The sequence below is a fragment of the Zea mays genome, chromosome 8, assembly GCF_902167145.1.
Source record: "Zea mays cultivar B73 chromosome 8, Zm-B73-REFERENCE-NAM-5.0, whole genome shotgun sequence".
NCBI lineage: Eukaryota > Viridiplantae > Streptophyta > Magnoliopsida > Poales > Poaceae > Zea > Zea mays.
The window spans coordinates 77,393,341-77,406,628 of NC_050103.1; the positions used below are offsets into that span (position 1 = coordinate 77,393,341).

Here is a 13,288-nt window from a genome sequence, read left to right on the forward strand (position 1 = left end):
AGTGTGTCAATTTATTATTACTTCACTTGCTAGGATCTACAGCCTATCCCTCTGATACCAACTGTAACACCCCACTGGTCACACACAATGGATATCACCAAAAACCCCACCCACCTAACTTACTCCACACAAGAGGCGTAATAAAGAAAGAAAATATAGCGGCAGCACCTCCTTTGAAACTAACATAACAAGGAGGGGAAAACATGAAGTTCATACAGGATATAAAGACATATAATTCACACAGTAGAAACTAGATGAAAAGTGGTAAAGCTCATTTATGCCCCAACTGAAGTAAAACAAATGTGATAAGAAACTCAGCCCACCCCAAAATAAACGCTCAACCAAGAACAAAGCAATTCACTAGACTTGACCAACTCTGATTAACAACATTATTAAATGGTGGTTCCTTTATTAAAGGTGTAGTGGCCGTGCTGCTACATCCCTCTATTCCCAAAGCAGAAATTAGGTGCCTGCATCAAACAATGCAAGATGTGAGATAACACATCTCAGCAAGTAAACATAACAACAACAAATAGGACATTGTAAATCAACTGTGCTTACACAACCACGTGTTCAGAACTTCTTTCTTTTCTTTTGAACAGTAAATTGTAGCAAGTAAAGAAGTAACTAAAAACTCAACGCCAAGTAGAATCACCATGCACAAGTCCAAATTATCCACATCCACATAATAGATTCCACACCTCTCCCATGAATGCACATGGCTACAAATGCAATAATGACTTCTGCCTCCATATCTCTAAGGATATGAAGCTGCACCATACCCCTTCTCGGGCAACATATGATGCTCAATGTACTGGTACGGTCGGACCATAAGATCGCGACGAAACTTCAATGCAATGGATGATGAGTGCATTATGCATGACAACATCATGAGTTCTTCCCAAATAAAAATGTGCTAGACATTTACTTCCACCCATTCCACATAATAACCACTTGAGTAACATAATCAAACCTCAAACTCAACATATGAAATCCATGAAACATGAACATTTTCAAATGATGGTACTCAAAAGAAAATATGAATATGAACACAATAGCACAACATAATCAAGTATAAGACTCCTCATCTGACAGACGGAATAACCATCACAGTTTTACTTGCCTTCACCGGAAGTTTGGGCAAATCCCTAAGAACGATATGGGAGTCCACCACCTGTTTTTGACACCCAACTTAGTGCACCAAATTCACATAAAAAAAACTCAAAACAACACGCACCTACGCGCAATCTCAAACCCCGCCGCGGGTAACAATTCTCCCCACACCAACCAAACTGCAGCGGCGCTGCTTAACAATTCCATAACTTTAAAATTAAGACGGCAGTGGTGTCAAACAAAAACTCCAGAGGCAACTACATAAAATTCCCCACAAGTTTTGTATACAATTTATGATTAAATTCTAACATATAATTACCCCTAAACGGTCCACAAAATAAACCCTGCAATCTGTTTTTTCCTGTTTTGGGCAGCGACATACTCGGATTCAAACAGCGATAACTTTTAAAATATAATTACGAATCAAGCTCATAAGTACTTGTTGGAAAGATAAGAAAGAGACATTCATGATTCTTATACTGATTAACCCTAATTACTCCCGAAAAATCCCCAGAAACTGGTAATACTGCTGCTGTTCATCCTCTGAAAATCTGCTTTTTGGACAGCCACATACCCGGATTCAAACGGTGATAACTTTCAATTTATAACTCCAAATTGAGCACATAAATACTCGTTGGAAAGGTAAGACAAAGTTCTACATGATCCCCAAACTGGTTTCCCTTAATTTCTCACGAAAAAAACACAGAAACTGCTAGAACTACTGTTGTTCATCCACCACCTAAAATTCTGGACAGCCCCCTCTACCCATTCGCAAACGCAACCTCTAATCAATTGAATTGCAGCGCAAATGAACAAGGGATGAACACAAAAATCACCTTGGATTCTCCCCCTTTCCTTCCTCCCTTCTTCCCTCCACCAAAACAATTGAAGACTCGCACCACGTGACGATGATCCGAGCGGCAAGGATTGGCACCTTGGGAGGAGGAGATTGGGGGGGCTAGGGTTTGGTGGTGTGGTTGCAAGAATTGAGAGAGGAGGAGATGGGCAGGGGGGCAGCGGCCAAGGTGTGGGAGAAGTGGGGGGGCGGCTGCACAAGGGGGGAGGGGGTTAGGAGGGAGGCGGCTAGGGTTTGGGAGGATTAATGGGCCGAAACACCAATTGCGGCCCAACTAACCCACGCGACAGCTCCCGACCGCAACGCAAGCATCAAACCAAATAAATTCTACTGCCCTAGTTGTGAATGTTTTCCACAAAATTCCAAATCCCCAAAACAACAACCAGATGAGGGAAAAAACAAAAAGAACAACCCCCAACTTCTCTTCTTTGCAAACCGGGTATCACATATCCCCTAGCTCACAACAGATCCCGTGGCGCGGCAAACTCGGAGCTGCCGGCATCCAGGGCTTCGCACGGTCCTCGGCCATGTCGTTTCTTCAGCTGGGTTTGTTGAGATTTGCCACCATGAATATCTCCTCGGCCGAACTCCACAGAATCCGCGCACACCTTCTCCAGTATACGTGGGCCGCACGGGTGGGATATCCTCCTAGCTCCCAAACATGGCAGACTCCAACCAAATCAATCGATCTCCACGCGCGCGATCTCTACTCCGCGCATGTCACGTCGTGTTCCTCTCGGACCACCGATTTGGGGGTATATAACACGACCCCGTGGCACCCCTTCAACTACCGCTCTCCTCTATGTTCAAGGCCCTGGGGGGATTGGAGCTTAGTGCCTTGGTTGTACTCCCTTGGCCTCCATTGCCGCGCTCTGGGGGAGAGAAATTCGAGTGACGCTACTTTCGTGAAGCCGCTTGGCCTCGGCTGGTAGCTCGGGGGATTCTCACCGGCGTCGCGGATTTCGGATCTCGCCTGGATGGAGTCGCTGGGCATTGGCGCTGGGTGGCTGTGCGGCATGGATGAAGGTAAGGGGGGACCGTTGCATTCTCCTGGGTGTCCTCTACGTGGAGCGCGATTGGGATCCAAGTAATGGGTGCGAGGTTCCAATTTGGGGTGTCCGGCGATGCTCCGCCGTGGAGCCCAGGCGGCCGGTCGTCGCGTTGGCAAGGGCACCGCTGCGGCGCATGTGTCTCGCCCAGTTCGCGGTCGGCGAGAGAGAGGAGTGTGGGAAGATGACTACGAACCGTTCATCTAGTACTTGACGGTGGTGCCAGGATAGCCGTTGATCGACCCACGTGCGGTCAGGATGAGTGGACCGCGTACTCCCCGCATGGGTTAATGTCAGCCGTAGATCATTGATCAAAATGCCTTGCTAGATCTGTAGCGTGGACAATTTTGGGCCATCGATCTTTGATCCTAGGGCAGCGAACGCATACCGGTTCATAACCTTCCCGATCTAATCACGACCCTTGATGCAAGATCCAACGACCAGAACTGATCAGTACCACTTCGTGTGGCTATTTTATAGTGGAGCCCCTCGGGTTATTACAAAATAACCCGCCATCCCTCCACTATTGGAATACTTAACTGTTAGGCCCCTGGATTTTGCAGATTGATCCCCGAAACTAGCAAACTAGTATAAAATGATCCTAAAACTTCTTTAATGCATATCTTCCACGTTTTAACTCCGATTTGATCCGTTCAAATTGCGCTAGATTCATAATAATATCATATGTACAGTATGACACTAACATTTATCACACCTCATACTTTTATTATTAGAAATTTGTCTAGCCTATGTTTAATAGATTAACTCCTCTAATCGAAGTTAACCTATCCATATTTATAGTTTGATTAAAATATGATATCTAGTTAAGTTATAATTAAGATTAAAGGTGAATTAATTATTCATAGAATATTCTCTCATATGATGTTTACTAATCAATTTATAATATAGATTAATATTTAAACCACATAGATCTTCAGAAAATCATAACTTTATGACCATAGCTCCGAATTTAGTGATTCTTATTCCTACGATCTCGTAGAGACGCGTATAATATTCTTATGCAGTTTGTTCTTATGATTGGTGTGATGTTAATTTTGCCTACACATGTTTGTCTGTATTGCTATGTTTAGCAGTGAGGACACGTGTCACCTGAATATCATCCTGGTACCTGGAATCTCAAGTCCTAGGCAAGTTGTGCCCTTGATCACTTCTTTTTACCCAGTCATGTTCTGATTAATCATAATGACCTGCATAGGTCAATTCTGATGGGACCCAATAGGTTATCCCAATTTGACTATGTTTATACCTTGATTACCACTGAACTTTTTGGGTAGTACTTGCTATTGCTTTATGTGGTTTTGGGTATGAAGATACATTATTCATTATTATACCTTTATTATCAGTTGTTATTTACTGTTCATGTTAAGATCATTATGTTAATTGGAACATGGAGAACTACCCGGGAAAACAATGCTACCACAAGGGTTTAATGGGACGCACTTGGCTGATTAACTAGGAAAGCTAGTGGAAGACTACCTTACCCGAAAGGGGCAAGGGCAGTAGGCGAGTGGTCAGTGTAGGGAGGTCCTTGGTTGATTTTGCTGCGATGGCGGTCAGGCGAGGGATTCCTGCACTGGAGCTTCCTATAAACTGTAGCGGGTTTTCTGAAGCTAGTGGAACTTTGTAAAGGCCTCGTAGTGTTACCCTGTCTCGCCTCCTCGGTAGAGGTGTATGGGATTGGCCGTCTCTTGGCAGATGGGTAACATGACTTGTGGGTAAAGATGTCCAACCTCTGCAGAGTGTAAAACAGGTATACTAGTCGTGCTCACGGTCATGGGCAGCTCAGACACTCACATGATTAATTTATGGAACTAAATTCAATTTGTCATATGCATTGTATCGCAGGTGATGTTGTTATTTTTTCTACTACTTAATTGGGTTGATATTTACTTATACTTAGTAACTGCTAGTAAAATTCTGACCAACTTTAAAAGCAATGCTCAGCTCTAACAATCCTCTTTGGTAAGCCTTACACTTCACGTGAGCTCCCACCTTTGGCGAGTTCATGCACATTATTCCCCACAACTTGTTGAGCTATGAACGTATGTGAGCTCACTCTTGCTGTCTCACACCCCCCCCACAGGTCAAGAACAGGTACCGCAGGTTGAGACGCATGGAGGATGCTGTGACGAGTTCGTGAGAGGTCTAGGCCATCGTCTCCAAGTCAACTTTGGGTTACTGGACCATTGTCTCCTTATAATGTAATTATTTATTTATTTTGTATAGAACTCCTATTATATAGTAAAGATGTGATATTTGATCATGTGCCATGATTCATCATATGTGTGAGACTTGGTCCCAGCACATCTGGTGATTATGTTCGCGCCCGGGTCTTGGTGCCCCTGAAACCCGCACGTTAATCCTTATTCCCATTTCATCTCGTACACCACGCATCCACATGAATCCGTGTCCATAGACCATCATCATTCTGATATAAAAATGGATACAATCAATTCCTGACCTCATGCGAGTGCTAGAAAAATCACTCGACTTCTACCCAGATCCCTAATTAGCAAAGCAGCTACTCGACCTAGCATACTAGTATCCATCTCAAAAGGAATCCTGAGTTCATGCAACTAGGGTTTCAGGCAACTCCTACACTTAAGTGCACAGTACAAGCCTACAAACATTAAGTGCAGTAAAATAGCAAATAGAATAGGTTATGCATAAAACCGGGGCTTGCCTTCCAAAGCTGGGGCAGGCAGATCCTCGATGGCAGGCTCTGGTGCTGGCTCCTGGACTACCTCCTGAGCAACTCCTTGCTCTGGAACAAGGATGTACTCCCCGTCAGCGAGATTACAGTCTATCGAATGCAATGAATAAGATATATGCATATTAATGGCATGGTAATTTGTAAAGGCTATGCATAGTAAAACAATACTAAATTTAGTGGTACTCTAGGGTTTTCTTTGGGTATACTTAAGGGTTTTATACCTTCATTTTTGGGATTTTGAATGAACTTACACTCTTTAATTATAATTTTATGTTTCATGATATTCTTGGAAGGTTTTGGTTGTACATTATCTAATTCTCCCCAAAATTCCCCTTTTTCTTCCTATTGTGCTTCTTATTAAGTATTTTTGAACTATCATGGCAAGTTAACATTTTCCAAAAATGTTATAAAAATTACAGTGGGTAAACATTGACCTCTGTGGGTTATCCTAAAAATTTAAGGTTGAAATTAATTCAGATACTCTTTGTGCTAAATTAACAAAAGTAAGGGAAAAGGGCACTTTACACTATAGCTCTAATTTCTTTGAGGTTTCTGGGTCAACACTTATTTTTGCCAAGATTCCTAGGGAATCATAGGTCTTTTTGTTAAAAATCACAGAAAAAGGCTTACTGGATATTTAGTTGTGATTTTCTAAAGTTTAATGCCAAAAAGGTACTTATAACTAACTTGTTATTTGAAAAATGTCAAACAACAGAACTTATATTTTTCCTAGATTCATGATAACATATTATTTGCTATCCTACGGTTTGGGGTGGTTTCTCCTCAGGATTATTTTTTAAGGTTTTTCTAAATTTTCATTGTTTTCATAAAATAAAAGGTAGTGCATTTCTTTTGTACTAACAGAGGGTCTAACAAAATTATCCAGTGAACTATGTTAAATAAGTGAGCTAGCAAAAATATGGTTGCCCCTGGTTCTTATTTTGAACTCCCTTTTCTATTTTCTTTAATTTTGAGCCAAAAAGAGTTTAAATGGTAAACCCTTCCTTAATTTGGTGTACTCAGAGGTGTACTATTTTTAAACAGATTAGGGAGTGGTTAAGTACCTCTCTGATTTCTCTTAACCCTAGTCTAACAGTGTAGCTATTTTTCCCTCTTTTATTTAGCTTTTGGTCAGTTTACTATTTAACTCAAAACTTTTAAATCTTCTGTAATACTTAGGGTGTTTTGTATTTTTCCTAAGCAGTTCATTTTATTCAAAACCTAGCAAAATTGGTTTGACTAAATTTTATTGAATAAAATTGAAGTTATAAATTTTACAAGCTCTGTTTATATTTAAATGAATAATGTTTAAAAGGTTTTATGAAAAACTAGTTTACACCGAGGACCCTGGCTTTTCCTAAACCAATTCTTTAACTTATGCCCCTGCGCAACTATTCACCTGAGTGTCTGACCATTCAAAAACCCCCCTGACTTCTTCTCCTTTCTCCCCGAGGTTCCTCCCTCCTTTTAAACAGTAACCGCGGAAGTAAATAGGGCGGCACGGCTTACCAGCAGCGAGGGAGGTCCGGCGAAGGGTGGGGTTAGCTCCGGAAAGTCCTTGCGGTCACGTCGAGGTACGGCTCGTCGACGGTGATGGCCGGAATCGGTCAGGCCACGTGCGTAGGCGGGCGGGCTCGTCGGCGACATGTGTTCCGGCCTGCTCACGGTGGTAGGGTTCAATCCAAGGGCACAGGGAGCTTCACGGGGTGCTAAGGAATCTACCTGTGCAAGGAATCGAAGAAATACTCACCGTGGAGCTCGGTCTACATACGCCGGCGGTCGGGTGAAGTCCAGCGACGTCGATCCGGTGTCTTCGGCGAGGTAGAGCTCGATTCCTGGCTCTGGAAGCTTCACCGAGGCATGTAGAGGCTATCCCGAGGGTCGGACGGGGCGGGGAATGGCTAGGGTGGCCGGTCTACGGTGGTCGGGTCTCGAGCGGCCGCTGGCACGTCGTGCGCAGAGCAATCGCCGGTGAACTTGCGCTCCGGCGAGGTTGAGAGCGAGCGGGGGCGTATGGTCGAGGCCTTGGTCAGCTTTATAGGCGCGGGCGCGGGCGTGGGCATGGGTTTGGCTTGGCGCGGCGCGGTGCGCGCGGGGTCGAGCGCCGGGGCGTGGTCTGACGTTGCCAGGGCGCGTCGAACACGTGGCTATGTTATTCTGCCCAAGTTCTTGCGCCTGCTGAGCACCCAAATGTGCAAATCTTGCCATATGACTTGTGTAAGATTTCTTCCCTGCACCTAGAGCTACCTAGTTCATGTGAGTTCCAAGGGGAGATCGGGTCTGGCTTAGACAATATGGTGGCGCCAAGTCTTGTCTGTCTGCACTGTTCAACCCGACACAAAACAGGTGTCAACTCATGTCAAACGGTCTTGGCTTGGGTTCAAACTCTTCCTGGGTGTTCCTTAGGTAATTTAGCTCCTTTTTGTTATTTAGACCAAGTGGTTTTGGTGCCATCAATTAGGTGAACACCTCTGATCTCTAGATTAGGGTTGATTTTGGACTTAGAGAAAAATGTGGGTTACTCTATAGTGTTCTCCATTTGGGGGCTGATTTGGGGTCTTTAAAGGGTATTTTTGCAATGTTTCCCTTACTGTATTTTGTAGATATATTAGTGTACTTAAACTTAGGTTAAGGGTTAAAGCCAAGAATTGGTCATTTGATTAGCTTTCCCACTAATCTCCTGCTTGGAGGTCTAATGCTTTAAGGGGGGTCTAAGGTTTGAACCTCTTTGGTCCAAGGTGATAATTGCATAAAATGTTTGGGTAAATTATTTTGTCATGAACATTCCTTAGTTAACCCATGGTTTCCAAAGTTTTGGTGCTCCTTCTCCTCCACTTAAACACATGTGATAACAAGTCATAAGTGCATGTATGGAGCCAGGGCCTTGGGTAACTGAGAGCACCTAGAGGGGGGGGTGAATAGGTGATCCTGTAAAACTTCAAAACTTAAGCCACAAAAACTTGTTAAGTGTTAGCACAAGTATGGACAAGTGGCTAGGGAGGAGTCGAAACACAATAACCACAAGAAATCAATCACAGAGATGACACGGTGGTTATCCCGTGGTTCGGCCAAGTACAAAACTTGCCTACTCCACGTTGTGGCGTCCCAACGGACGAGAGTTGCACTCAACTCCTCTCAAGTGATCCAATGATCAACTTGAATACCACGGTGTTCTTGCTTTTCTTTCTTCAATCCCGTTTGCGAGGAATCTCCACAACTTGGAGCCTCTCGCCCTTACAAAAGATGTTCACAGAGAATCACGGAGCAAGGGAGGGATTAGCAACTCACACACAACACAAAGATCACAGCGAATACGCACACACAAGACCCAGACTTGAGCTCAAGAGACTAGCACACTAGAACGGAGCTCAAATCACTAGAATGTCGAACAAGTGCGCAAGATTGATGTGTGAGTGATCAAGGGTGCTCAAGGAATGCTTGGTTATCTCCTCCATGCGCCTAGGGGTCCCTTTTATAGCCCCAAAGCAGCTAGGAGCCGTTGAGAACAAATCTGGAAGGCCATCCTTGCCTTCTGTCGTCGGGCGCACCGGACAGTCCGGTGCACACCGGACACTGTCCGGTGCCCGATTTCTTTCCATAACAGTCACAGCCGACCGTTGCCAACCGTTGCAGATCTGGCGCACCGGACAGTCCGGTGCACACCGGACAGTCCGGTGCCTTCTTCCGACCGTTGGCCAGACCACGTGTCGCGCGCAGATTCCGCGGCCGACCGTTGGCTCGGCCGACCGTTGGCTCACCGGACAGTCCGGTGCACACCGGACAGTCCGGTGAATTATAGCCGTACGCCGTCGGCAAATTCCCGAGAGCGGCGTCTTCAGGTCGAGGCAGCCTGGCGCACCGGACACTGTCCGGTGCACCACCGGACAGTCCGGTGCCCCAGACCGAAACAGCCTGTTGGCTGTACACAGCCAACATTCTCCTTTTCTTCTTCTCTCTGTTTCTAACACTTAGACAAATATATTAGTACACAAAACCAATGTACTAAGGCTTAGAAACATACCTTTACTTGTGATTTGCACCTTGTTCATCCATGGGCATATATTCACATTAAAGCACTTGAGTTGGCACTCAATCACCAAAATACTTAGAAATGGCCCAGGGGCACATTTCCCTTTCAATCTCCCCCTTTTTGGTGATTTATGCCAACACAACATAAAGCAACTAGAACAAGTTCAAAATCACTTCAAATAAAACAAATTTGAGTTTTATTCAATTTTGGCATATATGCATCATCCTTTGCCACCACTTGGTTTGTTTTTGCAAATCAAACTCAAATCTCTATCTCTAAGTCAAACACACAAGTTGAAGCATAAAGAGAGTCATTCCAAAAGAGATTGATCAAAGATTTCAAAAAACTCCCCCTTTTTCCCATAATCACTACTTCTCCCCACAAAAAGCCAACTTTTGACAAAAGAGACAATAAGAGAGTTTTGACAAAACAAAAGGCTCTATTTCACTATTTTCAAAATTTCTCAAGTGGTAGCTGATCCATTTATTGCTTTGGCCTTTATTTTCTCCCCCTTTGGCATCAAGCACCAAAACGGGAGCAATCTTGGCCCTTTAACCCCATTGCCTCACCAAAGTCTTCAATTAAGATCAAATGGCAATAAGAGTTCATGAGATGGACTTGGAATAAGTTACCCTCTCATCGGAGTGCAGTGGAAGTCTTTCATGGTCCAAGTCCACCTTTTCCCTTTCAATTTTCCTTCGAGACTAAATCAAACAATCTCAAGCATATGGTTAGTCTCAAAGGGTCAAGTTGTAACACATCTCCCCCTAAACATGTGCATCACTTTGCAACGGACTTGTGAGGTCCAGGGAGTGTTTGTACAACTTGAGCACCATAATAAGCAACAAAATGCAGAATGAACATGATCAAAAGCATAAACACATGTATGCTACAATTCAATCCAAGTTCCACGAATCTAAGACATTTAGCTCACTACGCAGCTGCAAAAGGTCTTCTCATCTAGAGGCTTGGTAAAGATATCGGCTAGCTGGTTCTCGGTGCTAACATGAAACACTTCGATATCCCCCTTTTGCTGGTGGTCTCTCAAAAAGTGATGCCGGATGTCTATGTGCTTTGTGCGGCTGTGCTCAACAGGATTTTCCGCCATGCGGATAGCACTCTCATTATCACATAGGAGTGGGACTTTGCTCAGATTGTAGCCAAAGTCCCGGAGGGTTTGCCTCATCCAAAGTAGTTGCGCGCAGCACTGTCCTGCGGCAACGTACTCGGCCTCAGCGGTGGATAGGGCAACGGAAGTTTGTTTCTTAGAGTTCCACGACACCAGGGACCTTCCTAAGAATTGGCACGTCCCCGATGTACTCTTCCTATCTACCTTACATCCAGCATAGTCGGAATCTGAGTATCCAACCAAGTCAAAGGTAGACCCCTTTGGATACCAGAGCCCGAAGCAAGGCGTAGCAACTAAATATCTAAGAATTCGCTTCACCGCCACTAAGTGACACTCCTTAGGATCGGATTGAAATCTAGCACACATGCATACGCTAAGCATAATATCCGGTCTACTAGCACATAAATAAAGCAAAGAACCTATCATGGACCGGTATGCTTTTTGATCAACGGACTTACCTCCTTTGTTGAGGTCGGTGTGTCCGTCGGTTCCCATCGGAGTCTTTGCAGGCTTGGCGTCCTTCATCCCAAATCGCTTTAGCAGATCTTGCGTGTACTTCGTTTGGGAGATGAAGGTGCCGTCCTTGAGTTGCTTCACTTGGAACCCAAGGAAGTAGTTCAACTCGCCCATCATCGACATCTCGAATTTCTGCGTCATCACCCTGCTAAACTCTTCACAAGACTTTTGGTTAGTAGAACCAAATATTATGTCATCGACATAAATTTGGCACACAAACAAATCACCATCACATGTCTTTGTAAAAAGAGTTGGATCGGCTTTCCCAACCTTGAAAGCATTAATAATTAGAAAGTCTCTAAGGCATTCATACCATGCTCTTGGGGCTTGCTTAAGTCCATAGAGCGCCTTAGAGAGCTTACACACATGGTCGGGGTACCGTTCATCCTCGAAGCCAGGGGGTTGCTCCACGTACACCTCCTCCTTGATTGGCCCGTTGAGGAAGGCGCTCTTCACATCCATTTGGAACAACCTGAAAGAATGGTGAGCGGCATATGCTAGCAAGATACGAATAGACTCTAGCCTAGCCACAGGAGCAAAAGTCTCCTCAAAATCCAAACCTGCGACTTGGGCATAACCTTTTGCCACAAGTCGAGCCTTGTTTCTCGTCACCACCCCGTGCTCGTCCTGTTTGTTGCGGAACACCCACTTGGTTCCCACAACATTTTGCTTCGGACGAGGTACCAGCGTCCAAACTTCATTGCGCTTGAAGTTGTTTAGTTCCTCCTGCATGGCCAACACCCAGTCCGGATCTAGCAAGGCCTCTTCTACCCTGAAAGGCTCAATAGAAGAGACAAAGGAGTAATGTTCACAAAAATTAACTAATCGAGATCGAGTAGTTACTCCCTTGCTAATGTCACCCAGAATTTGGTCGACGGGATGATCCCTTTGAATCATCGCTCGAACTTGGGTTGGAGGTGCCGGTTGCGCTTCTTCCTCCATTACATTATCAACTTGTGCTTCCCCTTGATCACACGCCTCCACTTGAGGTACCTGTTCGTCATCTTGTGTTGGGGGATGCACCATGGTTGAGGAAGAAGGTTGATCTTGCTCCAAGTGTTCCTGTGGTCGCACATCACCAATCGCCATGGTGCGCATAGCGGCCGTTGGAACATCTTCTTCATCTACATCATCAAGATCAACAGCTTGCTCTCTTGGAGAGCCATTAGTCTCATCAAATACAACGTCGCTAGAGACTTCAACCAAACCCGATGATTTGTTGAAGACTCTATACGCCTTTGTATTTGAGTCATAACCTAATAAAAACCCTTCTATTGCTTTGGGAGCAAACTTAGAATTTCTACCCTTCTTCACTAGAATGTAGCACTTGCTCCCAAATACACGAAAATAAGATACATTGGGTTTGTTACCGGTTAGTAGCTCATACGACGTCTTCTTGAGGAGGCGATGAAGGTAGACCCTGTTGATGGCGTGGCAAGCCGTGTTCACGGCTTCCGTCCAAAAGCATTCGGGGGTCTTGAACTCTCCTAGCATCGTCCTCGCCATGTCGATGAGCGTCCTGTTCTTCCTCTCTACCACACCATTTTGCTGTGGTGTGTAGGGAGCGGAGAACTCGTGCTTGATCCCTTCCTCTTCAAGGAACTCCTCCACTTGAAGGTTCTTGAACTCGGACCCGTTGTCGCTCCTTATCTTCTTCACCTTGAGCTCAAACTCATTTTGAGCTCTCCTGAGGAAGCGCTTGAGGGTCCCTTGGGTTTCAGACTTATCCTGCAAAAAGAACACCCAAGTGAAGCGGGAAAAGTCATCAACAATAACTAGACCATACTTACTTCCTCCTATACTCAGATAGGCGACGGGTCCGAAGAGGTCCATATGCAGCAGCTCCAGGGATCTTGAAGTG

At 44.8% G+C, this 13,288-nt stretch overlaps 1 pseudogene; it reads right to left on the reverse strand.

Moving 5' to 3' along the window:
* The window catches only part of LOC103637032 (mitochondrial adenine nucleotide transporter ADNT1-like), a 77,712-nt pseudogene that overhangs the window by 24,355 nt on the left and 40,069 nt on the right, over positions 1-13,288 (reverse strand).